Here is a 12873-nt window from a genome sequence, read left to right as displayed (position 1 = left end):
TGCACCAGAATCAGCGCCGTTGCTGCTGATAATGATGATGATGATGATGCGGTTGATGCGGCGCAATCCTCTTGTATAGGTGTATATGTGTGAGATTATCGAGAGAGAGAAACAGAGAGCCCGATATGTGTATTGCTTAGCACCAAAGCACATCCAGAGTCCTTCGCAGGACGCAGCTTCCGCAGCTTCTTGTTTCCACTGGTCGTCCTCGCGACAGACCCGGATAGTGTACATACACCAGCACCGCAGCCTAACCGCAGGCGATTTGTCTTAGCCACCGGCACCCCGAGCCACACGAGCCGTGACACGAAAAGAACACGCGCCTGGCGAGAATTAAGCGTTATAAAATCCGATTCTTGTGCCGTGACGCAAACAGCTGTAGACGTCAGTTCGATGTCGCTCACCGTGTAATTGTCACTCGCCGCGGCATGACACCCAGCTCCGGCCAAGGCTCAGCCCAATGCGAACGTCGCAAAGTTGCCGATTTTCACCATCCCCCCGCCGTGTGTGTGTGCGGATGCCAAGGAACTGGGCGCTGGGTGGCAAGCATCATTACTAATTCAACAACGAACCGGAGCTAAATTTATCGCCCAGCACGCCCCCCAGCGGGTGGTGCCAGGTCGGGGCGTGTCCCCGGCCCAACGGCGGCCGCCAGTTGTGTGCGCTAATATTTAGATAAAGTCTTAAGCAAATTAAAATCAATTCCAGTCAGAAGTCGACAGACCGTCGGGTTGAGGTTCCTTCGGGCCTCAGGAGGACGCTCCAGTTTCTCCGACGCAAACGCGTCACTCTGTCACACTGCTGTCACCCCGCCGCCGCCGCCGCCGGGAGAGGCCGTCGCCCTTTTGGCCTCTGTGAACACTGGCACATGACGCCGGCAGGAAGCAGGCAGCCGGGAAGTCTTTTGTAAATAAATTTTAACCATTGTTTTGATTATCAGAAAGTCAACTTGTAGCGCCCCCCGGACGGCAAAATGGCGCATCTCGGTGGCCGTATGAACCTTGGGAGCATGGAGCATCGTTCTACGGCAGCAGCCGGCGTTGTTCTCTTATCGGCCCTCGAGACTGGGTAGCTCACTGTTGCCTAGCAACAAACACACACACACACACACACACATAGCTGCCCACAAGGGGCCACCTCCTGATGATCGATGATGGGGAGTTTGATAAAGTTATTGGAACCCCGCCCTGCCTCATGTCGCCTCACACTTGGGAAACTTTTACGAACGTCCGACTCGAGACTCGTCGGTAATGGAGTTTTGGTTGGCCATTTGCCGGTACACCCCCTGGCGGATCGGATCGGAAAACGGAATCAATTAATATAGTAGACCCGGGCAAAAGTAAATTAAAGTGTTGCCGGCCGCCAGAGCGCCAGAACTAATCGAAATTTGCCGGACTTTCGGACCTTGTTTTTGTATACGTCCAAGGGAAAATGGAAAACTTTTGGACACCCTCACCGGACCGGACAAGGTTTTTGTTATTGTTTTCTACCGCCACCGACGACGGTCCTGGACGATCCGCCATCTTGATCCCCTGGGGGAGCACCAGAAGTCCTTTTGGACCCTTCCCATTGTAGCTTCACGCGTCGGTGTAAGTGTCGCGTAGAGAATGTCTCCGAACGGAAATGTTTATTAGGGTCCAGTGGCGGTGGCGCACTTATAATAGGGTCCGTTGTTTAAAGTGAAAGTGACCGAAAATTAGCAAACCACACCGACACCGGCGGCCCATCTTCCGCACCAGACGCACTTCTTTGTGTCGTCCGAATCTCCAAAGTCTGGGTCTGGGTCTGTGGCGTCTTTTAAAAAAGGGTCCCCGAATGAGTCCGAATGAGATTAGTGAAGATTGCTTCCGCAACTTGTCTCTCGGTGCGGGGTGATGACGGGGTGCCGCCTTCTCTTCAATCCTGGTGGTCCTTTGTCCACTCAAAACTCGTTTAGGATCCCATGTTTCGATGGAGCGAAATTTGGTGCGTCCTTCCCTTTCCTTTTTTTTGGTTGGCTGCCGCCGCCATTGCAACCGGCGAAGGAAAAAGGAAAATAAAATGTTGCCGGCAAAAAAAACGGGCACCAGAACTCTTTTCACTTCCTTTGATGCTGCCCGCCGGCCAGGATGAGGTTTTGCGGCCCCTGACCAATCCCAAGCCCAGCCCGCTCGCCCGACACGTCAATGTGTCTGTGGTATTAAAAGTTTTCGGGTTGGTCTATAAACTTCCGCTTCGATATTATCTTTTCTTGCCCACAGTGCACACAGGCCGCAGCCCTCGCAGCTGGCGGAAGTATCTCCCGGTTTTCCGACCCGATTTTACCCGTACTCCTTTTTTTGCCGCTGCTGCTGCTGCTGCTCGTCTCGTGAAGAAAACGATTCAAGTACAAAGGGCCTCCGTGACAGCTACGCGAGGTGGACGCGGAGTGTGGACCACAAGTGAGAATGTAAAGCAGCCGGAGCGCAGAACGAGTAGGAGTTTCAGGAAAAACTTCCCTGAACAATGTCCCAGTGACAGAAAGAGAGAGCAAGAGGGTCCCAAAAAAGCTCCAGAACTGAAGTTGAAGAACGAAAGAAAAACTCGCGACACTTGCCATGCACTCAAGCGTAAATAAGCTCCAGACCATCATGATGAATGGCGGTCGTCCTTTTTGGGGGGGGAAGAAAAAGTGGACACCAACAGGACACTAGCACCAGTTTCGAGGTTGCCCTTTCCTGAGTTTCTCCTCCGTTGAAGGGCTTTAAAAGCGTTCGGCGTCTGACGTCGGCCTATCGAGCGATTTCTTCGATGGCTTGCAGTCTCACGACACGTCTGGTACGGTTGGCGTGACTTTTGGCAGAACTTGAAGTCGAACCCCCGAAGGCCACCGGTCTAGGTCTCCAACTCCGCGTCGACATCCTCAGATCGACATCGCCGGGACGGCCAATCCTAATGAATTGTGTACATTTGGAGAGTCAAGGCAGAACGTAGATACACCGACCGCTCGGTTATCGGCTGATGAAGTTTGACTAAACGATTAACAATCACACATCTAATGAAAAAAAGAACTCGTCCCCATGGAGTCCACTATCGAGCACGCCCGCCCGCGGTTGTGCTCTGTGTACATAGCTTTAGACTAGCCTAGACTCCCAGCAGCTCAGCGCACTGACTTAAGACACATTAGGCAACGCTCACACATCAGCAGCATCAACGCACTCTAGCGATAAGCATTAATATCCTCCGCGCCCGTCGCCGATCTCTGTCGTTGTCCGCCATCCTCTTCTGGCTCGGCACGATTTGCACGATAGCCGTTTTAAAACGAGCATGAACAGAAAACGAGAGAGAGAGAGAGAGAGATTAAAAAGGGCAAACGAAAGAATGAAGACTTTTAATATATAATTAATGGATGTACCTTCGAGCATGTATTACGGTAAGCCATGGATAAGAGATAAGAAGGAGAAAGAAAAGGGAGAGCATCGCCCACTAGAAACTCATACACACACACACAGCATGTCTAATCGCAAAGGGCAACATTTAGCTAAAGAGAGAGGGAGAGAGCAAGAAAGAACAACCCAACTCAACAACTCACCGCGGCCGGGGCTGCACCGAACGGTTCGGTGGCCGGTGATCCGTCGCAAGAAAACCCGTAGATAAAACCGTATAAAATATGTACCGTTTAAGCAGTGAAGTAAAGTATTTAGCGTTAGCAAAGGTAACATTACACAACAAGAAACAAGCAAAAAAAACCAAACAAACATCCCACACCTTCTTCGCAAACAACCTTCTCTTTCCGGGCAGAATCCGGGGCGTTCCAAGGTAGGTAAAATGCGCCCCGCGACCCTAATTGGAAAAGCGGAAATATTAATAGTGACGTCGGGAAAGCCAGCCAGCCAGCCAGACGCTGGCGGTGGATTAAATATTGACTCTAACGCGTAAAGAAACAGGCAAGAAGCCCCACTTTACAGTAAGAAAGTACTCTAAGGTAATGGATAAACGTAAGTTAAGCAAAAGAAGCATTAAAACACAGATGAAAGCCCCAACACGGAACACACGACACACAACAAACAAACAAACAAACAATATTTCACCCAAAGAGAAAACCAAGAGTAGATAAAGGACCGAGCTGGGACCGTCACATGCACAGGCACGCGCAGAAAAACGGACAAACGCAACCCGAACAAGCCGCGCGTGTGTGTTGCGGTCTAACAATGATGCGTGAAGCAAATCCTGTATGAATTATTGTACCAGTCAACAACAATTCGGAAAATAAAACGAAATTAATACGAAAAAAAAACCCCAAAGATCGATCCTTTTTATCGCCGTCCGTACCGAGATTCGTATCCGTGCGCGTCAGAAGCGTCCGTTTGATGGACCATTAACGTAGTGCAATTGGTGCACTCCACTCGAGAGGCGGCATTAGAGAAGCGGAAGATAAACAGTGGAACTTTCAATTACATTGCACCATTTGTCTTTTCCAATCAGCCCAACCCAACGGACGTCGCTAATCCGGCGTTGCACTACGAAGCAGCAGCAGCAGCAGCAGGACGTTATCTTTAGTGCTCGGTTGACTATACTTTCTCAGCTCAAAGGACCAGCACTTCGTAGTGGCAAGTGGCACGGTCATCCAGTAGCTCAGCGTCATCGCCTGGACTCGAAAAGGCGAAAGATGAGTAACGCAACCAGTCGCAAGACTCTGTTGAACGGTCGCGGAAATACCATCGAAATCAGCGTTTGATAGCGGGCGGAGTACGTGCCATGTTTGGCATAGTTAATGGCACCAAGATCTGGCGGACCGGTTAAGCTGAGGGCAAGCGTGAAGCATCTGACGGAGAAATGGTCGAGTCGCTCCATTCGGGCAACCTCGGGCACTTGCTCGTCAGAAGTCACAGAGACACCGGGAGCCGGGAGCGAACGGTGTGGACGATAAACTACTCACCTAAAAGTTAATTAATTTGTATCCTCTGAAGCGTTGATTTCTTCGCCCGACGTCGGCGGTCTTACGAGGCGTCTGACGTTTGAAAATCGACCCGAAACGACACCATCTCCCGTTTTTCCAGCCGTGCTCCGTCCGGGTCAAGTTGATGGCAAATAAAATTAAAATTCATCGCCCAACGGTTGATCGGTCAATTTTGCAATCGGCCAGAAGACACACATCGTAAGTAAACCCGATAAGTAAACTCCGAAACCGGACGTTCACAGCTCACTTAGATTTGGGATGTTTTTCTAACGTCAGTAATGGAAGCACAGAAACTCACCGATTGCAGTTACCATTGGCGGGTCACTGAAAAATATATTTGACGTGCTCAAATGATAATACTTACGGATTTCAGGTTTTGATAGCTCCGAAGTTTTACGCTTGTTGAGGAATATTTAAAAGTTAACCTCGCACACGCGGTCGATTTTGTTTTCGAATGCAGGTATAGATATCGGCTCTTTAAATTCTTCAATAAACGGAAACGATCCTGTACTACGTCGCCTTTGTCGCGCAAATACGGTATCTGCATAACAAAATAATCCTTTAATGAAATATTTCACAGAGTTTTCGGAAATAAGCTGAAAATACCAGAGTTGACTCAGCTGCCTTCGCCTGGCCATGATGTCCTGTTACTGCTGTCTAGTATTGAGTTGAACATTTTAAAATAAAAATGGCATTTTTTCTACAACAAATTAGGGTTTAATGCTTCAATTGATTTTTGATACACCATATTTCATTGTAGCTACACTAAATTACTCTATTTAGATCGGATTTCTTAACAATTGCAGTGATCCAATCTACTGTCGGCTAATCCAATCCAGTACCTTATCTACCTTATCGGCATCGATTTGTTGCACGCCCGGCACACCAAATAAGTTCATCGACTCGCTAAGTCCCCTCGAACCTACAACACTACCGGCACTAAGTACTCTTTTTGCCAGTTTTATTACAATTTTTTAGAGCATAAAGTCATCGGGACTCTCCGGCCGTGGTGTGGGGTGTGCGCTACACGACCGCAACCTGTGCACGTGTACACGGCACGGCCCTTTTGTACGTGTGCCGCACACGGTCGCCGGCCCCTGGTGGCTGGCGCCGGGAACAGGATCGGAGGAGAGAAAAAAAAGAATCCAAATAATTTATATTGACTTTTAATTTATTGCTGTGGATAAATTTCCGGCTCCGAGTGCACTCTGCAGACCTGCCCCCCGGGAGGTCCTCCTGCTCCTGCTACCTGCACCGCAAACCCCGGATGGAGGTCGCTCGTATTTTTCTTTTCTCTATTTTCCCGAGCCTCCCGGGTCCCGTGGTTTACCTGCGTCTTGCAGTGAGTGGTCCTGCAACCACTCGGCATGCACTTTCGCGTCGGAAGTAAGCGAATTGACGCGTGAGGCACCGGCGGGAGTTTTCCTTCCTCGCTGGCGGATGGGCTCGGAGGTTGAGGTTAGTTTCGGTTCGGCCGAGATTACGATCGTTCAGTGTGTTTACACAACTTTAATTAATCTATAACACGATCTGGAAGCAGAATAAATTGCATTTTGCTCGCCCATCGAAGCGTGCTGCCGTCGTGCCCGGCCTCGCCGAGGCCCTTGGGTGCCTGATTGAGGTCTATGGCCTCGGCCTGTGCCTGGGCACAGATGTATGTGTGCGTTCCATTTCTCATTTCCGTCTTCGTGAGCTCGAGGGGTAGGTTACGTGCTACGTGGCGAGCTTCGGATTAGTTTTAAAGTGAAAAGTTCAAATGGTGAAGCCACAAGCAGGGTTCCGGGATATGAGCCGAAGGCCCGTTCCGATGCAGCGCCACACACAGAATGCGTTCAACCGCACCGTAAAACCGGTGCATTGCCCGACGGTGCGAGTGGCTGGCCCACATTTTTCTCCGTGCCTTGAGATCGTGCCATTCAATGGCAACCATCTGCCGGGAGGATGGTAATCAAAAACGCATAACCACACATTAACTGTGGCGCCGGCATCCGGAACCGGGACTAGGTATCGCTCCTCCACTTCTCGGGAACCAATCGGAGCAGCCGACCGCGGAAGCCGCTGCGTTCAAAATTACATCAAGTTTAATGACGTTTGAAATTGGTCGCCTGCCCAGCCGCCACCCGGCCATCGCCCACTGATAATGCCCGGGCGCGTGTAATTGAAATGAAAATTTACAATTCGAATTGCCCTCCATTACAACGTCGTCGGCACTCGCGGTCGCAGAACGTTCGCGGGTCGGCCCTCGTGGTCCACCCCGTGACCTTTTGCCAGCACCCGCCGGTCCAATAACACGCCGGGCACGGCTCAGCTGTGAATTGATGAAATTTTCACGCCATTCGTGAAGTTATTTAAAATTCTGTGCACAGAAAGCGCACAGAGAACATTCGGCTGCAAGCGATCAAATTTCATTAACCGTAACAGATTAATTCAAAGGGCAGATGTAATTTTCACTCCTCCGCTTGATTGGTTGACTAAAAAATGGCTATTAGGGCCGACATCTTGTTGACCTGTTGAAACGTTTCATGAAACATTGGTTGGGAAGAAATTCCTCAATTTCTCCGAGCTGCATTTCGAACCCGTTCGATCATCAATTGGCATATGCGCCTCGATGTAGGCAATCCGCAAGTAACCGCCTGGCGTATCGTCTAACTCTGGGCTGGACACATCCTCCTGTTACATTTGTCGATTGTTTTTGCCGATTTCCCGGCTTGAGGTTGACTGAAAAAATTGCTAAGCATAGATAACAGCTCGAAGCTAACGAGCCCGTAGAAGACGTATTATTACGCAACGCTGGATCAAAATGGGCTCAACGGTTTCAGCCGCAATGGTACAATGTTTTGCCACCATCTACCGATTGAGCGCCCCAAACCATAACACCTCCTCCGGGAGGTGCAAAAACTTCCAACAACGTCATTCCTTCCAGGAATCAACATTTCCGTGTCGTGCAGTCGGGCGAACAATCCACCTGGCAGTTGAGTTACGGACAACGGGAACGACAAAGAAGTAAATTTCTGGAGAAATAATTTCACGGAAAATGTTACAAATAGCTTTCGCCATTTATTTCCCCCGCCGGGGAGTGTGCAGACCCCGGGGAAGTCCAGATCCGACCATGTCTTGCAAGGACGGATGTCTTTCGCGTGGGTCGCCTAGCTTCGCCTAGCCAGATAACGCATCGCTCCCGGAGCCCGGTCGACGTAAAGCGAGCGCAGCGAATACGCACTTGACTCGGCACGATCTTTGCGCATCGACACTTCCGATCGGTCCTCTCGGTGGGATTTATGCCGTCCGCACGTCCGTTGCCATTTCAACCCCGCTCAATGCACTGCAATCCGCGCTGCATCGCAATGGGGACTGGTGGACGTAGAAAACTCCTTTCGTGCGACAGAATTCCCACCAACCCACGGGAACGCCCACCCGAGGGGATGCCACCCTCGAGTGGTGCGCTGTCCCCTCGAGTGTCGAACCGAGGTGTGTTTCAGGTGAAAGATTTATTGAATTTCTTCCCGGTCCCGGTTTCCGATGCTTTCGGGTAGGAAACTTTCGAGCCCGCGCTCCCGGGCTGTGGAGTGATGAAAAATGTCCTTCCTGCGGTGACGGAGTGTGTGTGTGTGTGTAAAAGGATATCCGCCACCCGGGCGAAGCCACCTGGTAATTTGATACATCGGGAACATCCAATCTGTTAGGTGGGGCTCATGTGGAGAGCGTCTCGATTTCTTCCAGGCGATTCCATTCTTTCTTCGGTATCAACGGCGCTAGTGGCTCCCCGGGCACACACCGAACGGTTGGGGGATATAATTTTCAGGAATGTAATCGAACTGGATGGAATAACACATTCTTACACCACCGCGCGGCGAAGGCTACGAACGACCGGCGGAAACCTCTTCCGGCTTGCAACAATCGCACAACGGGGAGTTTGAGAACAAATTGGTCAAATATCACACCACAGCGCGATGATCGAGTCGAACAGCTTCCACCGGCAGCGTAACGAGCGCTTTGGAAATGATCCCCCCGGAAATCCCACGTCGGAAAACGGGAACCACAATGATTGAATTTCGGGCACTGCTCGAAGAACAGAACAACGATTCCAACCGTTCAACGATGTCCCTTCTTTTTAACGATCGTGCCGTTTGGGTCTGCGTCATTTTCAATTTACAGCGCACGTGCTTATGATGGATTGTTTTCTACAATTGTGAACGAGCATTTTTACAGGCCTTCCTGGTTTATCTTTGATTGTGTACATTCAACATTCTAATTCATTGGTGTTCTATGTTGATTTGTAAGCTAAAATGGTAATGTCAAATGAAACTGAATAATGATCCACTGTTCCTGGCGGAATAATATAAATGCACAGAAAGCGTTTACCAGACGTTAGGATTCAATATGGAAACATTTATGGTGTCCGTGACGGTCTGCTATTTATTTAACTGTACTCAATCGGTCATTGTGCTTTTTTCGTATATTTATGGTGGTCTGTTATTTTCTTTTCTTTGATACACTTTGTTTTGAAATAAATGGCGATCAAACAAAAACAAAAACATTCACAATATGTACGTTCTTCCTCTTTCAAATGCATTATATTTCATGGAAATCGGATGAACCCGTGTTACAAAAAACTGAACATGGACCAAAGAGCCAATATTAAATTTGGTTTTAAGCTTGATAAAATCAGGTATAGGTCCTGTATAATTTGTTACAACATGACGATGAAAGGCCTGGGCGTCCACAACACCGAATCCATTTAGAATGGAGAGATGAACATTTCACTGTAAGGATGTTGGCTGAAGAGTGTAATAGGAGTAAAGACACTATTTGGAAAACTTACATAACGATTTAAATAAAAGAAAAGTTTGTGCTCGTTTTGTTCTGCATGCATTTACAGACGACCAAAATGGCACTCCTTCAAAAGATTTGAATAAAAACCGCCACAAGAAGAACAAAAACACTCTGTATTCATCTGATATGTCACCATGTGACTATTTCCTATTTCCAAATCTCACATTATTGGCCATTGGCCGTGAAAGGATAATTTTATTACGACATTCCAGCGATTCAAGCGGCTGTAACAAGGTCTAAAATGCTTGAGTTAAGAGAAACAAAGGTGATTTTTCACGTTCGAAACAATGGAACCGTAGTTGTTTGAAGAGCACAAAAAGCCATTGGTAATTGGTAAAACAAACACAACGGACCGGTAACAACGGCCCCTTCGATAATCCTTCCGTCTAAAAGCTGCTCGACTCGCAGCATCGTTAAATGGTGTGAAAAATAGTAATCCTCCCGTACGCGGTCGGTCTTGGCTGACGATTTATTGAATCGCGAAGTGAAGACATCCTCACCAACGCAACGCTGTTCCGCGGGTGGATTAGGCAAACGTCCCGATTACCAAGCCATTGGCGGGGGTTTGCTTAATTTGCGTACTCCACCGGTGAGCCCTATCGGAAGGACAATAAATTTCGCTCGCGAAAATAAAGTCCCCTACGCCCCACCGCAATCCCCAGGTGAGTGAGCGAGCGCCCTGATCGCGTGGAGTGTTTCCCGTGTTCCCTGGCCCTGTCACACCGGCAGTGACGGCGAGATCCATCAAAGATCCTGCCAAACACCGCCAAAACCCGGCTTTGATTGATCGAGCCTTATCTTTGATTTATCGATGCGTCGAACGCTGCCGCTTTGCGAACCCCATCTGCTCCGCAACGCCTTCCCGGTGCGGCACACGGTGGTCCTATTAATTTCCTTACTCAGCTCGATCCTGACGGTGGATGGACCAAAAAAACAATAGATAAATTTAAAGGCTTTTTACGGGGCCCAAAAACAAGACGCTCGGAACGCGAGTTATAAATCGGCCCCATTACTAAACGGCGTCGATAATTCTGGCGAATTTCGTTTTCGGTTGTCAAGTTTCGCTTTCCATTTTCTGGCTCCTAATTCGCTGTTTTGTGTTCGGCATTTGATTCCTTCCTTCGATTCGCAACACACACATCGCAACTTCATCAACGCAACGAGCTGTCTTTCTTCGATGCCGCCGGGTAACCGGCAAAGTGAAGAATTGGGCCATCTTTTGGGACCGTTTCGGGCGGACAAAAGGACAAACAAGATCCTGCCCGCGACGAGAAACCGACGACCAGCAGTGTGGCCATTATCATGCGCAATATTACTCATTGGAATGACAAAACTTTTCCTAAGTGAAAAACATTGCCCGGGACATATTTCAGCGGCCAAACACCGCGGCTAATGGAATGGCTGGCCGGCAGGAGATAGCGTCCACCGAGCCTGCCAGAGACGCAGGTTGATGGCCTCATATCGCGCGGTTCCGAAGCCCACCTCTAGGCCAAGGCTGTGAATTTATTTTCATTACCCATCTGTTGTGGCCAGGCCAGTGGGGAGTAGTCAAAGCTCCAAACATCCGCGAAAGGAAGATTCCCACCGCCACGCACTTCGTCTGGGCCATCCCGTGTTCCGGGTGCGCCGAGTCCCGCGGGTCACATAAAGTTTTCTCTCTCTCTCTCGCGGAAAGTGCGTTCCCAAAATAGGTGCCGTTTCCGGTGGCGAAAACTTTTCTGTAATGGCAAGACATCCGTTACTATCAATAAAAGTAACACTCGCGTGGCCACGTGCCGCGGCCATTGGACACCTTCCCCTTCCAATTAAATCATACTTTTCCCTTTCGAATCGAAATTTAGCCCACTCCCGGCGAGGAACATCGCGAGATTTGTCCGTCGTAAATCCGATAGATTACACATCCAATTTGCTGCCCATGATGTGTGTGTGTGTGTGCCCTCGCTTAGGCTCGTTGGGGGTGACGCGGTATATAATGCTATTATCGATGTCCTGGCCTCTGGAAAATCTTTCGCTCAACACCGCCGCCAATCCTTGTGGTTCCGAACCCGAGAAACCGGAAGTTCCACCCAACTAAGTCTGCAAGTTTCTGTCCGAGCCCCCGTGGGAAAATGGGTGGGCCCACCAGGACGATCGCCCGGACCCAGATCGTGACCGTGAACGGTGGTGGTACTTGGCGAAAGTTTTCTGATTGAACCAAACACTCAACTCATGCCGCAGAGTTCTTCACTTCAACTGTACCACCGTCCAGCCCGAGTGACGGGCGGACGCCGGGTGGTGCCGCCGTGTTCCGGGAATCGCTGTCTCCCCTTCCGAGCCCACCGAGGGAGTTGCGCAAATGCAATTACAGGCGTTGCGCTACGGTCGCCACTTAGAACTGATGGACAGCCCGAAACACCCCACAACTAATCTGCCAGGGATTCTCAGCCGAAAATATACCACACCTTAGGCGATTGGATGAGTAGGTCTCTTGAAGGCCCCCTTCAATGACCAGAGCGCAGTGTCGGAAAATCCACGATGGAGCAAAGCGTTACCAACTTCGGGGCGAGTTTGATTGAAGTTCAATAATTTAACGCTTGCTTTCTGCTACCTATTTATCCACTTATGTGCACCAATATTGCGATGCACTTTTAATTCATTAAATCAACGCGTTGATGTTATTTTATTGACAACCTACGTTCCAATGTCATCAATGTTCAATATCGAAGCACTTTTGGTTGATTTTACAGCACACTACCAAAAGGGGCTATTTGTGTTTCTCAGACTTTCGCAACGTACGGCTCCCTAATCCATGCCTTTCTTGGGCTTATCATTCTAACATTCCCCCGGCGCGCGGTCTAGCTTCCACAGGGAATACTCCGAAACTTTTCCCATCATCATTATTCTCCTGACCGCTGCCGCTGGTCAGGAATGGCCCAAAACTCCCCAAAGTAGACCGTCGAACGGCGCGGGAAGGTTTAGTTTTGATGAGATGATCTGCGACCCCTGAGACTGTGGCCCCTACCGGAGCAACCACAATCGTAGACCAGAATGTGGGGACCTTAACGTCGTAAATTACGATTGAAAACCCCTTAAACCGAGAAAATTGGCACGGAGAGGTGTCTGATTGCGGGAAAATGAACTCT

Source organism: Anopheles cruzii, chromosome 3, assembly GCF_943734635.1.
Source record: "Anopheles cruzii chromosome 3, idAnoCruzAS_RS32_06, whole genome shotgun sequence".
NCBI classification, from domain to species: Eukaryota; Metazoa; Arthropoda; class Insecta; order Diptera; family Culicidae; genus Anopheles; species Anopheles cruzii.
This window is presented reverse-complemented; position numbering follows the sequence as displayed.